A 19,727-nucleotide genomic window follows, 5' to 3' on the forward strand; every position below is an offset into this window, starting at 1 on the left:
AATCTTGATCCAGAGGCGCCTTCCAATTATAGGCCAATCTCGCTCCTTCCAGCACTGACCAAGATCCTGGAGAAACACGTGCACAGCGTGCTTTCTAACTTCCTGGAGTCTAATGAGTTACTTCATGAATCCCAATCGGGCTTTCGTTCCAACTTAAGCACCGAGACGGCGCTCCTGGAAGTCTCGGAGATCGTGAAGGAGGTGCTGGACACAGGAGGCAGGGTGATGTTAGTCATGTTAGACCTGTCGGCGGCGTTTGACACCGTCCCCCACGAGGATCTCCTCACTAGACTTCATAACATCGGTCTAGGGGGGACGGTGCTCAAATGGTTTCGTTCCTTTCTGGCCAACCGCCGGCAGACGGTCTGGGTCCCACCCGGGTCCGCCGAGATGCCGCCATTGGGAGTCGGAGTGCCTCAGGGCTCTGTACTGAGCCCCACTCTATTTAACATCCTTATGACCCCTCTGGCGACACTGGCGGAGTCCTACGGGGCCCGGATCGTCTCTTATGCTGACGACACCCAGCTTCTATTCACCTGTCGTAAGAGCGAAGAGTTCGATGGAGAAAGGATCTGCGAGTGCCTTGGGGCTGTCTTTAGCTGGTTTTCACACAACAGCCTCAAATGCAACTCGGACAAATCCGAAATACTATTCTTCGGATGCCCATCAGAACCAGATTGGCAGGGATGGTGGCCTGCTGACATGTTCCCTCCCACTCAGTCCTCTAAGTGGGCTAAGAACCTGGGGGTTAAAATTGACAACGAGCTCTCGCTCAAATCCCAGGTTTCCACTCTTACGGGAACATGCTTTGGGATACTCAGAATGTTGCGCAAGTTCTTTCCCCTTCTCTCGGAGGAACATAGGAGGATCACTGTTCAGGCACTCATAGGGTCCAGATTGGACTATGCAAATGTCCTATATCTGGGTCTGCCTGAATACCTCCTCCAGCGTTTGCAGGTTACTCAGAACGCTGCTGCTCGTGCAATTTTTGGCCTGCACCGCCGCACCAGTGCCTCCAATCTCCTTGTATCCCTTCACTGGCTTCCGGTGCGGAAGAGGATACTTTTCAAGGCCATGACTCTCGCCCATAAGGCCTTGCATGGCAATGGTGCCAAATATCTTCAGAGGAGGCTGGACTTCTATCGACCTGTACGATCCCTCAGTTCAGAAGCTTTGGCTTTGGCTCGGGTGCCACGCATCAAAAGGGCTCGGCTAGGCGGCCGGTCCTTTAGCTTTCTTGCTCCGCAGCTATGGAATTCCTTACCGGTGTCCTTGCGAAACACCGCTAACCTGCTTGCCTTCAGAAAAGACTTAAAAACCTGGCTGTTCACTGGATAATCGGCCCCCTCTTTTAGGCCCCTGCTCTTTTTACTGTTATGTTTTCCAGCTCTTTCTTTGGTCTGGAGCACAAAAGCGCCGGGACACTCCTTTGGAGTAGCCGTTGCGCTATAAAAGTCCCATTTAACATAACATAACATACATATAACAGAAGACCATCGTGCTCCATCAGTCCCCCCTCTGATGACAAGTGGCATCACAACAGCCACAATTCCCTCAAGAAAGAACGGACAATAAGTTTTTTTTTTTTTGAGTAGCATAGGGCTCATGTCGATGTTGGAAAGGTGTTGTTTTTTCACATATTAGGGGTTTGCTCTGTCACTGGTGTAGGGGTAGTCCTAATAGGCGACAATGATCGCCGCAGGGAAACACAAGGGGGTTCCTCAGGGGGCGGAGGGTGGTGGGTTAGGGGGGGAAGCAAAATAAAAATAAAAAAGTTGGTCCTGATACAACAAAAGTAAAAGAAAACGCATCACTAGCTTGGGTATGTAACATGTCTCTTTCTCTTTTCTTCTCTTCTCCGGAAGCTCTATTAAATGGCTAAGACTACGAGATTTAAAATATTAAGTTGGAATATAAATGGCCTGAGGGACAGAAGGAAACTATCTAAAGTGGCCGAATTTCTGTATAACTCCAAGGCCGATGTATGTCTCCAAGAAGAAACCCACCTAGAGGCTCAAGAGTGCAGTACGAGGTTTAGTAAGTTTAGATGGATCCAGGAAGGCCTGTACTCAGAACAAAGGGGCGGATCTCGGGGTGTAGCAATCATTATCAGAGGCAATAGCGGGATAAAGGTTGTTGAAAAATGCTAAACAGATCAATCCGGAAGGTGGCTGGTTGCCGTTTTAACTATACATGGCACGCCCCTGGTATGTGCGGTTTACTACGGGCCGAATGTCGACAACCCAGGGGCTATGATTAAGCTTTAGACAAGTTTATTGGCTACTTCCGCTCCTGTTGTTTTGGGGGGAGAGTTTAATCTTGTTTTTGATGAGTTTTTGGATCGCACATCAAGGGCAAAATACACGGTCCCTCGTAGATCATACTCTGAGCTGAAAACTCTTATGAAGGAATTTAGTCTTATAGACATATGGAGAGTGAAAAATGGTTCCAAAAAAGATTTCTCCTTCTATAGTAAAAAATATAGACACCATTCCAGAATAGATTATTTTTTGCTAGATCAGACTATTTTTTCAGGAGTAGACTCAATCTCCTATGTTCCTGCTATTCTCTCTGACCACTCAGCTGTGGCCCTGGTAGTGAACCTAAAGCATAGTAAATGCCAGCTGAGGTGGACCTTAGATCGATCACTATTATCAAAAGAGGCTGTAAAAGTTGAGGTAATAGCTCAAGCACAACAATATTTTAGTCACAATCTTGGGACTACAAATGAACAGACAGTATGGGAGGCCTTCAAGGCTTTTTTACGAGGCATCTTTACCTCGTTGACGATCTGACAAAACAAAGCCAAGAGGAAGGCGGAGGAGGATGGGCTCCGCAATATTAAAAGTAAAGAGCAGGAGCTGCAGTGGGCCTCTGCTAATGATCAGCGTCAAGTCCCAGGTCTACAAACTAAGCTTGAGGGCCTTCGGACAGAATTCCAGGAAACCTCGATAAGATTTTAAAAGACAGGTGGGATGCCAGCTAACTCCAAAATTTTGCTTATGGGGAAAGATGTGGGTCCCTCATAGCTTGGAAGGCAAGGGCGGATAGAGCAAAAAACCAGATAAATAGTCTATCTCAAAGAAACACAGGGAACATCCTACATGATCATGATGGGATCTGGGTGGAAGCTAGAGTTTTTATGCAGGACCTATATAAGGAACACCTAAATATTAGTGTCCAGGGAGTAAAGGATTGGCTAAACCAGATTGACCTTTCTCTGTTGTCCCAAGTGGATAAAGCTTTTTTACACTCCAGTATCACAGAGGGAGAGGTAGAGGCTCAGCTTAAGAAAATGGCCCGAGGTAAGGCTCAGGATTCCCTGATGGCCTTCCCATAGAGGTATACCTTGTTTTAACTGATGTAATTGTGCCGGTTCTGAAAAATCTCTTTAATAAAATACATATGCTGGGAGAGCCCATACCTAGCTCTTGGTAAGAAGCAACTGTTACCCTTATTCTCGAAGCCAATAAAGATCCACTAAAAATCGAGTCCTACAGACCCATTTCTCTGTTAAATACAGACTATAAAATCTTTGCAGGTGTATTGGCAGCCAGGAAGGCCAAAATTATAAAAAATGTAATACATCAAAACCAAACGTGCTTCATCCTGGGAAGACACTTGAATGAACTCACCTTCCAGGCCATTGGCGCCATCGATGTGGCGGTGGATAAACAATTCCTGCTAACACTGGTTGCCATCGATGCCGCCAAGACTTTTGATCAGGTGAGCTGGTCATATCTCTGGGAAGCACTAAACGGTTTCGGTTTTCCCAGCAATTTTTTTCCCAGTGTTAGATCTCTTTATTCTGTCCCCCGAGCAATAATTCTGGTGAATGTTGCTCTTTCAGACTGGGTTAATATCTCTTGAGGCACTAAGCAGGGGTGTCCCCTATCACCCCTTCTGTTTAACTGATTTATAGAACCTTTTGTTTGTCGGCTTAGGACTGATACGTTATTTACACCTTTTAAAATCGCGGATCTGGTCCTTAAATTTGCTCTTTACGCAGATGACCTGCTTATGTTTACAACCAACCCAGCAGTGTCTATACACAGATTGGTTGAGCAGGTCGAGGCATTTGGGGAAATCTCGGGGTACAGAATAAATAGGGACAAGACCGGAATCATGGAGTGGAACCAGGCCATTGGAACACAAGGGGCCAAATCTCGTTTGAGGTATCTGGGCATTCAATTAGCTCAGAAAATTGAGGATATCCCTAAGATCAACTGGTGCAAGGTCTCCAAAGAGGTTTGCAATCTTCCTCTTCGGTGGTCTGGCTTACCACTGAACATATCCGGTCGAGTAAATCTAATAAAAAATGATTATTTTACCCAAGCTAACTTTTTTATTTAACTGTATTCCATTATCCTGCAGGGGAAAATTGGCTCCTTTATTTGGAATACCAAATCCCCAAGAATTGCCAGGGAAAAACTCAGGAGGATCTTACAAAGGAGAGGTGTAGCTCTGCCTGATTTACTTAACTGCTGCCACGCCTTTCATTTTAAAAACTTTAGAATATTGGCCAATAAATTTGTACCGTCTTCCTTGGGAGCGGACGAAGGAAACAGTTTTGACTTGAGGGAACCTCATCTCATTATCATTACTGGCCCAACACATGGCGGGAACAAATTAGCCAGATGAGAAGAGAAAGAGGATGCCCTTCACGAACGCCCAATACGGTGTATGAGGACTACAAAAAAAAGAGAGAAAGAACGGACCTAAACAGAAGTTGTAGCCTGTCTTCCCTTTCAGAACTTCTCTAGGCTCTTAAGATTCTCATAGTGACTGTCCTGCAGTCTCTCCATTCTCCTTTCTCGCTCTCTAAGATATCTCTCACCCTGTCCTGCCTTATGCCACTTGTAGGCCTTTACCAATCCCACAAAACGATCACACATACCACAACTACAATGATAGGCTTCAAGATGTAGCCAAGTATTCCCTTTCCAAGGCTGGCAAACCAACTTCCTACCTTTCTAAAGCCCTTTCCAACCTTGTCCCTAACACCCTCTGTTGCCAAATCATGCGCCTCATGATGTATCTCGGTGATGTTACTTATATACTTCCTCAGATGTTTGCTGTTATCAGGTATATATGTACAGCACTGTTGAACACGCAACATTTTATAGACTCCGCCCTCTTTTGCTAGCAAAACATCTAAAGCAAGATGGTTCTGCATCACCATAGCTCTTATCGACACCATCTATTCATCTAACAAACAAGTAACAAAGACTGATCTGTATTTGTTGACAGCATGTCCACAATAGTCGACAACCTTCTAATTGTAATGTCATTGAGAACCACTCCTAGACTTGGTATCATCGCTCCAAATATATCTCCAACTATCTCTCCTGCACTTGTACCTCTTTTCTCTTTATGATGCACTCAACCTTCCAAGGTTCCTAGATCCTCAACATGGTGCATCTTGGAAAACACCACGGCCACATAACATGTACCATACCAATTCAAAGGCAATCGCACATATGCATTTTTCCCACACACAAAATACTTGTTTGGTACCGCTTGCACCGTTTCCTGCAAGAACTTTTTTGCAGTTGCTTCAATTGTGAAGATGTGAACATATACACTCTATCCCACATAGATAGTATCATAATATGTTTGTACCTGTATAATGCAAAGCTTCCCCCTCTTCTCAAAATCCAAAGCTAACGGACAAGAACTCCCTCTCGCCATGGGAGCCAATTCCTCCTTGGTCCATGCAGTTTTCCCCTCTCTACTGTTAGCCTTCAATGACAACTGTCTATCTTCTACTTGGGCTACAAATTTCTTCTCTATGTCAGTTAAAAGACATGTCAAGGTATGACGATGTGCATAAGCTGTATCTAAGGTGACGGTAGGGATGAAATACTTTCCCACTTGATCTTCTTGCTTGTAATAATCCTACTTATTCAGGTGCTTATAAGTTGGAACTTCTGAAAGCACCACATCGTAGTTGAGGAAGTAATTTTCATAATAACCCTTACCGTACAACATACTGAGCAACAAGCTACACATAATACTATAGGTCAAAGAAAGATGATGGTAACTAATACCTTTCTCTACAGACGCAGGCAATTGCATACACACCTAACAATCTCTCACATCCATTGTGTCCTCATACTCATATAGCAGCTTGTTTAAGCGTTAAGCGTGTAATTGCCTTTAGACAAATCGGCATGTAACATACGACTAGTCTGATCTAGCATAGCCTTTTCAGCTCCTACGATACCCTCTTTTGCACTAGAAGTAACAGGTGTGGTTGTTCCCTTCATTTCTACCCCTTCAACATCTGCATCATGTGCAATTTTTACAGAAACAATAATAACTACAGCTATTACTATTATCACTCCTACTATGAGAATACCTAGCACACACTTAGAACTACGATTGGAATTTCCAGACTACATCTTCGATTGTCGGTTTGGCACAGCAAGAGGCTTAGGACAAAGGGCCAGATGTAGGTGGCCATTTACCGGCCGGTAACGGCCGATTTCCGCCATTACCGACCGGTAAATGGGTTTTTGGGATGTAGGGGGCCAATTTTACCGCGATTCGGTAAAATACCGATTTGGTATTTTTACCGATTTGGTAACTTCTAGATGTAGGTGGGACTCTTCTGAGTCCCAAAGGCATTTCAGATTCAGTATTTTACCACCCAATCCAATTGGGTGGTAAAATACCGAATCCAGGTGTGCATGCACATGTGTGCATGCACACCTATGCCATGTGACAGACAGACATGCCCTTAGGGCATGTCTGTGTTCCACATGGCACACATGCCTGTATTTGGGGTGCTAGAGGTTGTCAAAGTGACACCCCCTGCACCCTTGCTGGAATCGGTATTTACTGAATCGGAAAATACCGATTCGGTAATGCCCATTGATTCCTATGGGCTTCAATGCCCATAGGAATCAATGGGCATTACCGAATCAGTATTTACAGAATCGGAAAATACCGAATCTTAACGATTCGGTATTTATCGATTCTGTAATACCTACATGCCCCCCCCCCCTCTATTTTACCACTTCTTAAATACCAAATCTGTAAAATTCGGTATTTAAGAAATGGTAAAATAAAATTACCTACATCTAGGCCATAGTCTCTTTCTCCGCGTCTTATTGCTGTAATCCAGTTCAATATAGTTTTCTGAAGTTCTGGAAAAAAGTTCACAGTTTGTTCTTTTGTTTTTATTTACACAGCTCAAAAAGACTTCCTTAGCCCTCTTTCTTCTTCTACTGAAAGATCCCTAAATTAATTTTTCTTTCACTTGCGCCTAGATTATCTTCTTTTAAGCAAGCTTATTTACAGTTCACAGTTCAATCAACAGTCTCTTATAAGCTCAGAATCAATTTCAATATTGACACATTGCAAAATCTCAAGACCAACAGCTGCAACTTCCGGAGCTGGTGGCTGATATCCAAAAGTTGGAAAAGACAAGTCTTGCAGAATCAAAACTCACACTTTGCTCATTATCGGAGGTCTTGATACTGTCACTATCAACACCCCCTCTATTTCCAGACCAGGAACGATCAGCTCAACATCAATTTTCAGTTCAGGGGTCCTGCTGACCACCTGTGAAGACCTCAGCCTCCCGGTCCCACTGCTCCCGGCATCAGTAGCCAGATAAGTCCACTCTGTGGTTCAGTATCTCTGACAATGCACCCTCACCCTTCTCGACCTTCTCAGACTCCCCTGTGCTTGTTCTGCATCGCTTAGCTGTGGTTCAGATGTTTCAGACACAGGAGCAAGATCTCTTTTAGATGCTAATCTCAGATTTAACCTCCATTGTCTCCAAGGCCACGGTTCCGCTGCAAACTCTGCCCTTCTTCTCTGCACCCGACCACCTTGCACACCAGTTCTTTCGACTGAGCCTGACTCTATACCACTCGCAACATTACCGTCTCCCTCAGAGTCAATACATGGGCCTTCTCAGCTTGCTCTGGTTGGCAACCAGCTTCGTCAGTAACCCTCACAGCTTGGCTTGTCCCCTCCTGTGGCCTCACAATCACAGCTGGATTTTCTTCTTGGGGAGAAGCTGTTTCTTCCGAGGGTTCTGAAACTCTGCAGGTATGGGAGGCATGAGCACCCAGTCACCTGGACCCAGATCGTAGCGCAGGTCCTTCGAGGTCAGGACAGGGGCAGCTTCAACCTGGTGAGACACAGAAACGACTACATAAGCCAGTCCTTTACAATAGTCTAGTATCAAATCGTCTGTGATGTTTATCAAGGCTGTAGGTAATGCATTGCCCTCCCTATCAAGATCTCATGAGGCGAGAGACCAGTCCTTCTGTCGGGGTTACTACGGATACTTATCAACACCAAGGACAATGCATCAGGCCATTTCAAAGCCGTGGATGAACAAACTTTCGCCGTTCTCATCTTGAGAGTTCGATTAGTCCACAATTCCTGATGCCTCAGGCCTGTAACTACAGTGCAGTCTCTGATCAACCTGTAATGTGGCAAAAAGCATCTTCATGATCTCACTATGAAAGTGCATTCCTCTATCCGACTTCAATGAGGTTGGAAATCCGAAACACGGTATAAGCTCCCTAAGCAATAACTTTGCTACTGTGAGACTATCACACCTCCTTGTCAGATAAGCTTCCACCCACCGTGAGAAAACACACACCACAACCAAGATGTACCTCAATTCATTGAACCAAGGCATCTCTATGAAGTCAAGCTGGATCATATTAAAGGGTCCCCTGACCTCCCAAAGTGACTCAATGCAACCACAGTCTTCCCAGCATTCATTTGTTGACATGTAACACATCTGTGACACACTGCTTCAGCAAATGCACAGAACCGTGGATTGAACCACGTTTGTCTAAACACTCGCACCATGGCACCATGAATCTGCCTTGCCATGGGAATCAGTAAATCATCTGGTAACACTGCTCGGCCATCAGCTGACACCCAAATGCCATCATTTCTTTTCTTGCAACCTGCCCTGATCCAACCAGCTTCTTCCTGCCCTGATACTCCACCTTGCAGGCGCTTCAGCTCATCCCAAGTGTCTGCAATGGCTAACATCATGCTGAGCTCAGTTCTTTCTGGGCTCTCTCCTGCAAAATGCACCCTTGTAAAGCACAGAAACCTGCAACTTCACCCGCATACCTATTCCCATGGGTGACAAAGTACTCCCCCCTCCGTGGGCGGCACATTTAACCACAGTAATCTCTTTTGGATGCTGCAAGGCGTCCAGCAACTGCCTCACATATTCCACGTTCCTGATCAGAGATCCTGATAACATTAAAAATCCTCTTTTTGACCATAGCTGTCCGAAGTCATGAATCACACCGAAACCATACTGGGTATCAGTGTAGACGGTGACTCCGATTTGCTTAACAACCAAGCAGGCACGTGTCAAGGCAATGATTTCAGCCACTTGTGCGGAGTATACTCCCTGTAAACAAGCAGCTTCCACAACTCCAGAAATGGTGCATACAGCAAACGCTGCTCTCAAATGACCCACATTGTCCCTTAAACATGAGCTATCTACAAAGAAGATTTAATCAGATTCAGGCAGAGGTTCATCGACAATGTCAGGTCTCGCTTTGGTGCAAAGTTCAGTCCCAACGAGACAGTCATGGTTCTTACAGTCTTCATCATGAATACTTGGTAAAGGCATCAAATTAGCAGGGTTCAATATGGAACTTCTTTTTAGAGTCACATTCTCTGAGGCAAGTATAGCCTGCTCGTAGTGTGTGAGTCTGTTGTTGGACAAATGCTGCCTCCTGGTTCTCATCATCAGGAGCACAACTGAGTGTGGAACATAGACTATAAGAAGGTGACCCATTACTTTGCTTTCACACCTTTCAATGCTGACACCTATTGTGGCAACAGATTTGAGACATCTGGGCAACGCTGAAGCTACCGGGTCTAAGGTAGCTGAACAGTAGGTAACTGATCTACGAACACCTCCATGAGTCTGTGTTAGTACTGAGAGTGCGCAACCTTCTCTCTCACAGCAAAATAGTGAGAAGGACTTATTTTAATCAGGCGTTCCCATAGCTGGAGCACAACAAAGGCTCTCTCTCAGCTCCAAGATGGCAACCAAACAGTTGTTATTCCAGAGTACCGGATCACTTATGTACTTGTGCGTCAACATCTGCAAGGGCTTCGCTTTCAATTAAAAGTTGGGTATCCATTAACGACACTGCCCAGCCATTCCCAGAAACATCCTGACTTCCTTTTGTGTTGTAGGCACATGATTGCTCCAACACGATCTGGTGAAACCTTCCTCTTGCCTTTCTCAATACGGTGACCCAAGTACTGAACCTCAGTCAAACAGTACTGTAACTTGCTCGGAGACACCTTGTGTCTATTCTCTGCAAGATGTTTTAACAGTGCAATAGTATCAATCCTGAGAAACAGGGAAGTCCCACTGGTAACCCTCAAAGGTGGTTAGAGTTATATTGTAGGTGCCCAGAATCTTGCTTTTTAGCAATACCAATCGCACAATAATATATTACCAAACGTCCTGCACAAAATATTCAGCTAGACATAGGCCAACCATTGTAAAAAAGCTATCAAATACCATTAATACCTATAAGGCACACATATTACCAATTTTTGGTCAGAATTAGAAAAAACAGGAAAATTGTTTTTAGAAAAATATAACATTTGTGTGTTTATTTCAGAATTACAAGATAATCACAATACTAACAATTAATTAGCACACATATGACATTTTCTATAAATGACCTTTAATTATTGCAAAGAGGCCCCAAACTATATTTACCATCATGAATATATACAAATGGATAGAAGCCGAGTGTTTACGTTTACGGCGCGCGACTCGGGTCTGTTGGTATACAAACCAAACAGCCATGTGATCGCCAGAGAGCCTATCAGCGAGCGGATGACGGTCATCCAATCACCAGACTCGGACCATAAAAAGGCCCCAAACGCTTCTACCCCGTATACTCAAGCATTGCAGAATCCACGAAACGCCGCCGGAGTAGGAGCAGGGAGGCCGAATTTTAACTTTAAGGTAAGCGGAACGCGACCGGTCCTGTCCACAATCTATCCGCATTTGCGCATAACAGATCCCAGCTTTTCTAATACGCAAGCCATAATATCGGCCTTGCTCCCTTCAACCTTAAGCAACTTAACTGTGTCAGGCGTCCGACTATTTAGGACGCTGAAAGTAATGCAAATGAACATCACCGGTAACGTTTCCCAGACTTAAATTACGTTGCTAGAGTAAGCACTGAATGACGCGTGTATATCACCGTGCCGCACTCCCAAAAATGCAACCGGGACACTCGATGTGTGGTACATAGATTAAATCCACGTATAATATCTCCGAAATACTCGATGCTACTGGCTCCACATTAGGTGATATAACTGCATCCATGCTGCGACATACATGCTTAAATATGAGAATTTCATTCCCTGTAGACTCGACATGACTACCATATTGAGAGTAATATATATATCGAACTCTAAGCGCAGAAATAATGTTTTAAAACCGTATGCATATTACTGCTGATACCAGGACATAAACTAGGTGAAAGTATGTAGAACATATAATGCACTTAAGGGCCAATAGAAAGGGCAAATATAGCACAGTAGCACTCATAAGCTACGCACAGTCATTGTGCATATATAATATCAGCATGGTAAATATATGATATATGAGGGTAAAGTAGAACAATCTAGTTAATAGGAACATCTCTTCCATAAACTCCCTCTCTCTATCAACAGTGTCAGGAGAATACCTGCCAATACATGAATGCAAGCCAATTGAAAAAGCTTGTGTAATATTGAGTTGCCAGTGATTAAAATCTGGGTAAGTGCGAATGATTGAACCCCCTGGGATATTTGGGAATCACCCCTTGGAAAACAATATGGTAATTTATCTCTACTTATCTACAGTTAAACAGAAAACCAATATCGGTGGCTCCTACTACCAGAGCGTGACCCTGTCCATTGAAAGCATAAGGTAGATACATTGTGTACAAACTTTCTGCCTATCACTCTTAAACGCCTAGTAAATTAAAGGAATCAGTACATTGACGATGGCTCTATTGTCATTCACCTACAGGCATCATAACTGCCCAAGTTATATCTGAATCCATGAAAATATGCAGTACAGCTAAGACCCGGAAATTACATTCGGGCGGCAGGTCCTCCATGATTTATCTGGAAGATAGTTTTTCAACTCAAGTAACCAATGCCATTGTTATCAATCACCTATTAGGTGACAACATAGTGCTAACATCTCCCTGTAAGCATATGCTGGTATTTGTTAATGGTGACCATTACAGAAGCTGGTATGTTTTGACAATACCAATAATATTACCAACAACTAGGTTTTGACTAGTGCCAACTGCTAAATAGTCGTAGTATGTTCTGCATCTCTAGACAACAGGAATTGTTTTATGTAAATGTGTTTGTTTCAAAAAACAATCTGTAAGCACAAAAAAGTAACTGTGTGTTTCTTTTTAGAACTTGGTCCTGAAGAAGGTTTTAATTGTTTATCCAAAACTGAAACGCCGCGTCAACCCCCGTTCTTGTGAACATTTTAACTTTATAATGTATAAATTGTTTGTTTTTTGCTTATAGCTACGATCCTATATGTTTTTAATTGTGATATTGTATGATTTTTTAAATTAATTGTTAGTATTGTGATTATCTTGTAATTCTGAAATAAACACACAAACAGCCTGATTCATGTAGGCAATAGCGCTCGCAAAAGGGCCAGATTCTGAGAATCTGGCCCTTTGCGAGTGCGATTTTTGCATTTGGTATTCATGATACCAAATGCAAAAATCGCTATTTAAGAAGTCGCAAATATGCGATGAATAGCATTTAAGGAATCTCTATTAGAGATTCCTCAAATGCTATTCATGACACATCCTGAAATTGTGATTTAGCACTTTTGGGGCCGCTATTTACCGAGAGGTCAGACCTGTCGGTAAATAGCAGAAACTCAGAAAAATGCTTTTAAAAGCATTTTTCTAAGTTGCATGTTGCACACACACATGTCCTTTGGACATGTGTGTGCGCAACACCTGTCCAAATGTGCATTTTAGGGGTGCTACAGGGCGTCCTTTGGACACCCCTGGCACCCTTTCAGTCGCTATCTCATTTGCGAGTAGCAAATTGCTACTCGCAAATAAGGGATACTCCCCATTCATTCCTATGGGCCTCTTGGCCCATAGGAATGAATGGGGAGTATTTGCGAGTAGCAAATTGCTACTCGCAAATAAAGAACATGTAGGAATCGCTATTTTATTAGCAATTCCTACATGAATGCCGTTTTGCGTGTCCTCAATAGCGAGTCGCTATGATTCGCTATTAGGGACACGCAAAACGGATTGTACATGAATGAGGCTGAAAGTCAATCACTGTGAACCACTCAGGTTCACATGGTATCTGAAATAGGATCACTGATGAATTTGGTACCACAGGACAACATGGAACTACAATTGTGTTGACCTTTCGCAGGTCCTGCACGAGTCTAAACTTCCAAATCAGCTTCTGCAGTCCCAATATAGGAGAATTACATGGGCTCCCCATTATTTCCTTCAAGATTCCTTGCTCAATCATGGACTCAATTACTGGCTTAATTCCTGCCACCGTTTACGGCATCAGATTGTATTGAGGCATACTTGGGAACTCAGCATTTTGGCTTGACCAGAATCTTAACTGGCTCAACCCATTTGATCAATCCTATATCTTACCCGGTGAAATCCCATACCTCCAAAGAGACAGAGCCCCTCAAATCAAGTGGTAAATACTCGACCGTTAACACAAAGAACATCTCTATGCAGAGATTCTTATTCGTCAATTTTGAATGCAATGTCATCATCATTAGATTGCAACTCCACTCCTTTGGGCGTCCGATAAGATTTGCAATTCAGTTTACACAAAAAATCATGGCCCAATAAGCAGAATGGGCTTGAATCACACACCACAAATTGGTGTCGATCATTTAATGTCCCTATTCTTACCAGTATCTCATCTGTCAATGGATTGGTCATCCTCTTGTTTGCAACTCTTACAACTTGGATCGATTGTCCCGAGAGGGGGAGGTTTGAGACTACTGCTGACCTCACAGTAGAACGGGTAGAACCAGCATCAATTAGAAAGGTGATGGGGTGACCGTCAACATCTGCCTCTACATATGGTCCTCTCTGGTCTAAAACCAAGACTGCTCCGAGGGTACATTCTTCCTCCCCACTCAGGCACCGTCATTGTAACAGGTCTGGATCGAACTCATCAAAAGAGTGGTATCTACTGACATGCTCTACTTGCTTGTGGAATTCTCAGTGGTTGGGGAACTTGAACTTGTGGTCCCAAGCTTCCCCTTGTACAGACATGGGTCTTACTGTGGTATTTACCGTCTCAGGTACCTGCACTATCTCATCTTGGACCTGATTAGCGGGATTTACCCTGCGCTCGCGCTTCCAATGCCTGATTTTGTGACAATAATGGCATGGAGCAGTCTACTTCATAGTACCAACGTCTACTCTTGTCTTTGGGTCTACAGGTTTCCCATACCGTAGAATCTAGTCCATGGACTTGTTCTGCCAACAGATCAAATGCTGTTGAATCATGAGCTAATCTCTGGTGTTAACCCTAAAACAAATTTGGAGACGAATTGCCCCATATTTTAGGAATCCAAGGTGACTAATCCACTATATTGCTTAAAGGCCTGCAAGAGCCTCTCATATTAAGCTTGAGCGGTTTCCTTGGGTTCCTGGATAGTTCGATCTATCTTAACCCAATCAATATCTTGTGGCAAAATTTTTGACTGTAACCATTTAATTACCTGTTCAAACTTTTTCATAACCACAGGTGAAGGACCAGGGGTAATAGGATCTCATTCTGGTGGTTCTGACGTTGGCCATTCGATAGTAATTATACAAGCCGACCACAAATCACTTGATACTACAATGTCAAACAATGTATTCAAATCAATCCACAAAACCTTTGAAATTTTAACAAAGCGATCAACCTGCTTATACCACTCAACATGCTTTTCATACAGCCGACGAAAACCATTTGTGAATGCTGCCTATTCCAAGGCACATGCTATACCCTCCACTCGGTACCTCTCACAATGGGTAAGCCTCTACTCCTGCTGTTCCTCCTCCCGAAGGCGGCATGTCACATATGCCCTTCTTGACACTCTTCTTCTTAGACCACCTCTCTTCCCATGCCTGATTTTGTGACAATAATGGCATTCAGTAGTCTACTTCAGAGTACCAACGTCTACTCCTGTCTTTGGGTCTACAGGTTTCCCTCTCCCTTGACCTGACACATTTTGGGCCCCTCTTTGGCCATTCCCCTCCCTTCATTCCAATGTTCCTCCGCTCGGCTGTGTATGGTCTATCTTTTCTGCATTTCACATTTCGACCAGCATCAACTTATCCTTGAGCTTCTTAGGCTTTGAATCTACTTCATCACCACAGTACCTGGCATACCGTAGAATCTAGTCAATGGACTTGTTCTGCCAACAGATCAACTGCTGTTGAATCACAAAGCTAATCTCTGGTCTTAACCCTAAAACAAATTTGGAGACAAACTGCCCCATATCTTAGGAATCCAAGGTGACTAATCCACTAGATTGCTTAAAGGCCGGCAAGAGCCTCTCATATTAAGCATGAACAGATTCCTTGGGTTCCTGGGTAGTTCGATCTATCTTAACCCAATCAATATCTTGTGGCAACATTTTTGACTGTAACCATGTAATTACATGTTCAAACTTTTTCATAACCACAGGTGAAGGACCATGGGTAATAGGATCTCATTCTGGTGGTTCTGACGTTTGCCATTCAATAGTAATTATACAAGCCGACCACAAATCACTTGATACTACAATGTCAAACAATGTATTCAAATCAATCCACAAAACCTTTGAAATTTTAACAAAGCGATCAACCTGCTTATACCACTCAACATGCTTTTCCTACAGCCGAGGAAAATAGTTTGTGAATGCTGCCAAAGCCCCCCTATTCCAAGGCACATGCTATACCCTCCACTCGGTACCTCTCGCAATGGGTACGCCTCTACACCTGCTGTTCCTCCTCCTGGAGGCGGCATGTCGCCTATGACCTTCTTGGCACTCTTCTTCTTAGACCACTTCTCTTCCCACTTGTCAAGCATGCTCCATGCACGCATTCCCATGATCAATTCTCGAATGTGTGTTTTCAATCCTATGACCCTTTTCTCTTCCAATTCCTGATCACTGTAATTTAGCATATGACTTCCCTGCAACATCTTTGTTTTGGACAAATCTACGTTGTATCTTCGTGCTAGTTCGGACAGTTTCTCATGAGCTTTTCTTGCCATACGGCTCATATCCTTCGCCACAAACAACAGCTCATCTCGTTCATAAAGCACCATCCTTTCCAAAGGCAAATCCCCACTTATAATTTCATTCACTTCTGCCTTCAACCTCACCACATCTAGCACTTTGGGCCTCATGGCAGCCTTGATTTTTCCCTGACTTGATGTACTGCTTTGCTCTTCACTTTCACTGCTCTGGTTTCCTCAGTGACTCTCTTCAACTATGGACCGTGAGACACTTTGATTCCTCGAAATTCCTTGATCCATTCCTTCTCCTGCTATTCTCCCCATGGGACCTCTGACTGGGGTTCCCACATCCTCAAGTCAGAACGTGAGTCTGCTAACGACACTGATCTTACCGCTCTTGACTCAATATGCCCTCTGGAAGAGTCTGCAGTAGCTGGCAACTAGTCTCTAAAAGTTGTATTGGAGGACCAATTCCACTCACTGTACCATTTCCTCCAGGAAAGATATTTTCTCCTACTGCTGGTAACTGAATTTGACAAACGTTTCTTATTTGACCTGGATCACATACTGACACTATGGGACCAATAGTGACCGGCCCCGTAAGGGCATCCGGTAACCGTGTAACAGCGTTAGCTCAAATCATCTCTGTATCTCTCAATTACTGTATTCCTATTACCTCCATTACTGTTGAAATCTTTCCCACTACTCTCACACGAGAACTCGTCTGAGATTCTCCTGTACCTTCTGTAAGTGCTTGTCTTCCTTCCTCCAATGTTGAGTTTTACGGAGGCGGACGCTCTGCTAACAAGCTGTCAACTGTGTCACTATCATCTTCTTCTTCCTTCCTGTTCTGGGCTTCTTCTACTTTTACAAACATCGGGAACAGTCTATACCCCTCAATGGTCTCTACGCTCCATCTTTTTGCCAATGCACCCCAGTGTGCATCTTGAAACGCCCTCATCGACTTTTTCACTCTTTCCTGGCTTCAGTCCCTCTTCCTCAAATGAGCTGCTCTTATCCATGCATCTAAAGCCTTAAACTGTGTTGGTCTGGGTGGAGGTCCCAATGATGCCATCTTTGCCCTCAAAAGGTAAAAGACATCCAACCTAAACGACCCATAACATGGAAAAGCCAAATCTCCCTCCTTCTCAGTAACTTTATGCCAATTTTGAAGCCAGACTATAGTATGGAGTCCTACATTTGTGGCCATATAGTGTGCTGTTGTGTCCTCAGGTGGTGCCTCTTCACCCACTCAAGTTACTACTCCTCTATCTCCCCTACAAAGGTCACGTAACACCCTAAAGCATTGCATGTTTAAACCAACTCCTTTCGCCCACAAGATGTTTTTGTTCTTGCTTCCTGATGATAATCCACCAATCCCAGTGCGGCTTTACACCAACCGACCTATCGCAGTGTGGCACACTCTGACGTCACTCCGCTACTCACTCAACTCAGCAGTTCACCCTCCTTCACAATCTCTTCCTTGCACATTCACACACCTCATTCATAGGATCAAGTAACTGTCCACCATACGACCGGACAGTCACATAACCGACTGTTCAAGAAACAACCAGAGAGTCTCACAAGTAGTTGTATGCCTGATCTCTGCCAACCGTCTGTCCACGAAACGACCGGAGAGTCACATCGGACCATCTGCCCACGAACGCCGGACAGTCATATAACTCATCGATTAGATGCACTCGCTCAAAATCATTCACACGCAGTGACCCATGACCTGGGTTGGCCACTCAAATCCCTGTGGTCCGCCCTTGTGCTCTAGGTTCGCGCTCAACTCTCTCACACACGTTCCCTAACTCCCAGTGGGTTTGTCGGTGATGCCTCACGACTCCCACAATCACAGGTCAGACAATTACAGCTCTCGTGTCTTCTACAGCACAAATCCATCCCTGGATCTAAGGCTACTCGTCTAGCCTTGCATCAAAACAAAATAAATCGTATCACATAGACCATGTGTGTTCGGCCCGAAACCACAATCACTCGACTCTCAACCGAACTCCACAAGACATCACACAATCAAATCATCACCGCAATCTAAGACACACACATCCCTATTCATACTAACTCCACCATGGACTGCTGTTCCTGCTGCACCATCACTCTCCGTCGGTCTCCGCCAAAATCCGTCATCCTACACCTTCAATCCTCTGGGCCAGGATCCTTTGGGCTCATTAGGGGTCTATAGCTAAACTTTCCCTAATATTCCAAACTTCTCCCCTCACTGCAGAGGCAACCGTCACTCTGCTATCAACTGATGGGGCGGAGTTCCTCCCTACCAAATTACTGTGGAACTCACGGCCGATGGACCTTTATTGCCTGCTGAGAAGTGTAGGGGAGAAATAGATCATTTATACAGAACCATAATTTATGAGAACCATGACTCTGAAGAATTACAGACTCCAACTTCCAAGTTAGTGGGTTTATTACAAAGCCAAAAACAACTGGATGTTAAGCACCTCATCACGAGGTTGCAGAAACACATGGGAACTAACACAAATCCAAACCTACGGGCTAGCTTTATACTATGGATCATTAACAGGATGACAATTTCTAGAAGTTCAAGTTCAAATTCGGGCATTTGTATAGCGCACTGCTCACCCAGGTCTCAAGGAGCTTGGGGAAGGGGTTCATTATTTGTCGAATAGCCAGGTTTTAAGTTCTTTTCTGAAGGAGATGTGGTTTTGAGTAAGTCGGAGGTGAGTGGGGAGTGAGTTCCAGGTCTTGGCAGCAAGGAAGGAGAAGGATCTGCCACCCATGGTGGATTTTCGGACGCGCGGGACAGCGGCGAGGGCTTGATTGGACGATCTTAGTTGTCTGGTGGGTTTGTAGAAGGACAGTCGAGTGTTGAGGCATTCGGGTCCTAGATTGTAAAGGGCCTTGTGTGCGTGGGTGAGAAGGCGGAATGTAATTCTTTTGTTGACGGGAAGCCAGTGGAGGTCTTTTAGGTGTCCGGTGATGTGGTCTTGGCGAGGAATGTCTAATATGAGTCTCGCTGATGCGTTTTGGATGCGTTGTAGTTTTTTCTGTAATTTTGCTGTGATTCCGGCGTATAGTGTGTTACCATAATCCAGTCGACTCGTGACCAGTGCGTGGGTGACAGTTTTTCTTGTCTCGAGGGGGATCTAACGGAAGATCTTTTTGAGAATGCGAAGTACGTTGAAGCAGGAGGATGAGACTGCGATGACTTGTCTGGACATCGAGAGAGATGAGTCTAGGATAAAGCCAAGGTTACGTGCATGGTCTGTGGGTGCTGTGCCCAGGGCGGAAGGCCACCAAGAGTCGTCCCAGGCAGAGGGGGAAGATCCTAGGATGAGCACCTTCCTTTTGTCTGAGTTGAGTTTTAGGCGGCTATGTTTCATCCATTCGGCTACTTCTTTTATGCCTTCGTGGAGATTGTTCTTGGCAGTGTTAGGGTCTTTGGTGAGGGAAAGGATTAACTG

This window comes from Lissotriton vulgaris, chromosome 2_1 (genome assembly GCF_964263255.1).
Source record: "Lissotriton vulgaris chromosome 2_1, aLisVul1.2, whole genome shotgun sequence".
Taxonomy (NCBI): Eukaryota; Metazoa; Chordata; class Amphibia; order Caudata; family Salamandridae; genus Lissotriton; species Lissotriton vulgaris.